Raw genomic sequence first — 5,000 nt, forward strand, 5'->3', positions numbered from 1 at the left:
CTGAGTTGTAAAATTCATAACGTCTTGCTCCGTGAATATTTTGGCCCAATTCCAATTGGCCTGGACTCCTTCTTGAGTGTAGAATCCATAAAAATTAGCCTCGTGATTTAAACCCTCCTGGTTTGTAAGATATGGCATTTTTCGTGCACGTATGTCCTGGTTTGCGCCTTGGCTGGTTGAGTAGGGCTTTGGGTTGACCTCCGGTTCAGTTGCTGATCTGATGACCACATCATCCCCTCCCTCTTGACAAGGTTTCGACCTCGAAACTGTATAATCTGCACCAAGATAGAGCAAGTCAGCTTTCATTCTCTTTTGAGATTCTAAAGCCTTACCTTGGCATTGTTTTGGTTTTGCTTCTTTAAGCAATATGGACTGCATTGTCTCTTGAACAATCTTCTGGTCCATCTCAAGAGTCACGCCTGGTGGTTCTTCTTCTTTAAATTCTTGCTCCTTAGTTCCTGTTACATTACCCTTTGACAAAGACAAGTGCATCATACAAGAATTTTGAGCTAATAAATCAGATTGAATAAAACTATCACTCTTTATAGATAAATCTGTTTTCTTTTCTAGTGATGTCTCAGTCAATACTTGTTTACTTGGACAAACTACAGCAAAGTGTCCTCTTTTATGACATCTATAACATGTCTGATCTTTTAAATTTTCAGAGTTAGAAGACTTACATTGGCTTGTTGTCTCTTCTTTCTTTGGGCTTGGAATCTCTTTATTCCTTAAGTCATGGACAGCTTTTGATTCCAACAAGGATGTTGAGTTCGTGTCTTTCTGGACCTCAGGACCTGTCTTAACATTCTTGGACAAAGACAAGTGACTCATACTAGTGGGAGATGAGTTATAAACAAATTTATCAAGTATAGGACTTACCTTGGCCTTTCCTTGAAGAATTGGTTTGTCTGATTTTTCTTTGTGTCTAGCCAATGTGTCTGGGCTGAAAAGGTTCTTCTCCATGGACTTTGGGACCTCATAAGGTTGGTATTTATCATATAAAACCGTGGGCATCTGGCTTGGCCGAATCTGGTCTTGATAAATCAAGCTCCTATGGCCTTGTTGTGGCACAACTTTCTTTGCCTCTTTGGACACACCATTTGAAAATCTCCTTGGGTATTTTCTTCTGGTTTCTTGCGTGGGAAGTGTAGTCACATACTTCCTGATCATAACATCTTTAAGATCTTTCCAGTTGGTGACAACCTCTTCTGGACTTTTACCATGTGTCTTATCTACTCTTTTCCACCATGAGTAAGCTTTTCCGGAAAGTTGCTTGATGGCATGAGCTAGCCTCTCCTTCTTTGGCACGCCTTGGTATGAAAACCAATCATCCATGGTTCTTTCCCATGATAAATAATCATCTGGCCAACTACTACCTGAAAAGGAATAAATCTTAACTTCATTAACTGATTTAAAATAAAGATAAGAATGAGTTAAGTATTTATAAGTTGAAGAAGTATGGTGTGAGGTGATCCATGAAGGATCTGGTGGCTTAGGCTCAACATAGCCAGTCTCTGGTGCATCTCCAAATCTTCTTTCTCTATGTTGTGGTCGTCGGCCTTGTGGCTTATTCCTTTTTCCCAACTGAGCAATCTTATCATTGAGCTCTTGTATAGCTATTAGTTGTTGGCTCAGTGTGGCCTCTAGGGTTTGGCCGTGTGCTTCTCCTACCATTGCTCCCTGAAATCAATCTCAAAGATCAAGTGAAGTATGGGAAGTTTTGGTCAAGCATAAGAGCAATGAACAATGCAAAACTAATTTAAACTAAACCGAGAAAAATGCAAGTATAAACCGAAATGAAGTAACTATGCAATAAATAATTTTTCTTTTCGTTTTCTGATGCAATCACGAAATGGACCAACTAATATGGCATGAAACAATAACTAGTATGATTTTTTTTTTCTTAAGGATATGCAAACAAAGGAAACAAATTCAAAATAGCAATTTTTATGGGATTTTTGATTATGAAAACAAAACAAAAAGGAAACTAAGTGCAATTAATATGAATCAAACACATCTTTCTTTTTATTTTTCGTGGTTTATAAGAACAGCAAGAACAAAATATGCAGAAACAAAAACTTGAAGCAAAAGACTGTTTTTATGAGTTTTCTGTTTTAGATAAAAAAACAAAAAAATGCAAGCAAATGAAATATGATGCAAGGATAGATATCACCTTAGTCAGGAGCTTGAGCTCTGATACCAAAATGTTGTAGGCACAGGGGGGGGGGTAACCCACGAATTGATAAAAATGGTGGAACCAAGGTTTAAACCTGAAAACAAAGAGAACCGATTTTTATGAGTTTTTAGTTTTTATAATGCAAACAGAAACAAATATGAAAACAAATGAGATGATGATGATTATGATAATAAAACAAGATAAATAAACAAAGGATAGGATGGAATCAGGCTGCTGGATGTGTATCACTCTCAGCTTGATCAAATGATGGCTTGAAGTGGATTTGCGGAGGAAGGTTTGATTGAATCTCTCAATCTGATGGAATGATGGATCGAAGTGATTGACTCTCTCAATCTGTGTACTGAGCTTGTTTGATTTGCACAAACAAACTAGACTCACGAAATCAATAAGACAACAAAGAATCTCTCTTTGAATCCTAAAGACCGATATTTTATACAAAGAACAACTTTGATAAAACTGAATAAACTTTCTATTAACTTGGTGATTAAGGGTGTCTCTTTACAATGACTATCTAAGAGCTTATATAATGCTCTGGAAACTAATTCTAACGTTCATAATAAGAAAAGAAAGGAAACAAATCAAGCAAACTAACAAATCGGAAACTAGCCGTTGGAGCCTTTTATGGGATTTTGGCTCCAAGTGAGAAACTTGATTCTTCTTGAACCTGGACGGTTTAGGGGATAAGAGAGCTTTCTTGGGACCTTCTTGAATGCTTGATAGATGCTGATCTCGTCCTTGCCTTGGTAGAAAAAGAGCTGTTGGAGTTTGAATGCAAGAGACTCCAAATAAGGCAGTTTGGTGATAATGGGGATCTTCTTATTCCTATGTGGGCTGGTGCATGGGATGAAGTTGTAGAACTCTTCTGGCTCCTGTATAATGTCTCCTGGATGTCTTGGTTTAGTCTGGACGTCGTCTGGTTCTCCTGGTTGGATTGGAATTGCTTGGAATGGATCAAACCGAAAGATTGTCCAATCTTTCCATAAATAGCTCCGGTTTGATTTAAGTGATTCTCCATTGAACCGACTGATCTCCTGGGTTCTGGTGCAGCTAAGGACTTCTGGAATACCTCCTGATTGGTTGAAATGATCTCCTGGTCGCCAATTTCTGGTTTGAAGCTGATTGAACCGGTTAGCTTCCAATTGAGGCGAGTGTAGCACTGGTTTGACCGGTTCTGGCAAATTGAACATATCTTCTGATTTCCGTGTCCATTTCTCCTGATCTTTGGCTTTCTGGAAAGCTGAAAGAATGCTCTTGAATTTGATGACGGGATTTGCTTCAGGCCGCTCCTTACTTGAGCTTAAATCTCCTTCTAAAGTCGGATACTCGCAGATGGACAGGCTGAGAAACCTCTGAGTTGTAAAATTCATAACGTCTTGCTCCGTGAATATTTTGGCCCAATTCCAATTGACCTGGACTCCTTCTTGAGTGTAGAATCCATAAAAATTAGCCTCGTGATTTAAACCCTCCTGGTTTGTAAGATATGGCATTTTTCGTGCACGTATGTCCTGGTTTGCGCCTTGGCTGGTTGAGTAGGGCTTTGGGTTGACCTCCGGTTCAGTTGCTGATCTGATGACCACATCAGGTATTGTAAGTGGCAGAGTGGCCTTGCTGCCACGATCCACTGAGATTCAGCCCTTTGTCGCTAAGATTCGACCCTCCCCCTTTCCAATCACATGTTCCTCCCCAAAACGTTAAAAAACAAAAAACCCAAAAAAATTCAAGTATATAAGAAGATCCCGTCGGAGGTTCGAGATTTTTACTGGTGAAATTCACTCTCAACTAATATTTCAGATTGGCCGATGAAATGCAGCCCGCATGTGCACAAGTCTCGGCCAAAGCATCCTGACTGGAGCATTAAAACCCAAAAGAGTTAATTCATCCCTTCAGTACGCTTGCCATCAGTACGCTTGGTCTCGATCATACCAAGAAAAATGTTAACACTTGGTTGGATGATGGAAAGTCGAGCCAGCATAAGTACTACTTGGACCAATCAGACTTACTTTGACAGTCCAGTCCATCAAAACTCGAGTTTATGTCCAGATCAGTACACGGATCAGTCCACGGGAAGGGCCAGCATGCTGATATGTGTGGTCAGCATGCTGATATGAGTTCAGTACACGGATCAGTCCACGGAAGGACCAGCGTGCTGATATGTGTACTGACATGGTGCATCAGTTGTCCAAAATCAGTACACGGACAGTCCACGGGAAGGGCCAACATGCTGATATGTGTGGTCAGCATGCTGATATATGTTCAGTACACGGATCAGTACACGGACAGTCCACGGGAAGGGCCAGCATGCTGATATGTGTACTGACATGGTGCATCAGTTGTCCAAAATCAGTACACGGACAGTCCACGGGAAGGGCCAGCATGCTGATATGTGTGGTCAGCATGCTGATATGAGTTCAGTACACGGATCAGTCCATGGACAGTCTGTGTGTGCTAACGGACAGGCACGGACGTCCTGTGTGTACTGAACAGACAGCCCACGTGGGCAAAATCACCCGAACAGTCCACAGGAAGGGCCAGCATGCTGATATGTGTACTGACGGACGACCACGGACGTCCTGTGTGTACTGACGGACGGCCACGGACGTCCTGTGTGTACTGACGGACGTCCTGTGTGTACTGACGGACGTCCATGTGTTGCTGACGGACACACGGACACACACGGACGTCCTGCGTGTGCTGACGGACGTCCTGTGTGTGCTGACGGACGGCCACGGACGTCCTCTGTGTACTGACAGACGTCCTGTGTGTGCTGACGGACGGCCACGGACGTCCTCTGTGTACTAACGGA

Source organism: Brassica napus, unplaced genomic scaffold, assembly GCF_020379485.1.
Source record: "Brassica napus cultivar Da-Ae unplaced genomic scaffold, Da-Ae ScsIHWf_1663;HRSCAF=2284, whole genome shotgun sequence".
NCBI lineage: Eukaryota > Viridiplantae > Streptophyta > Magnoliopsida > Brassicales > Brassicaceae > Brassica > Brassica napus.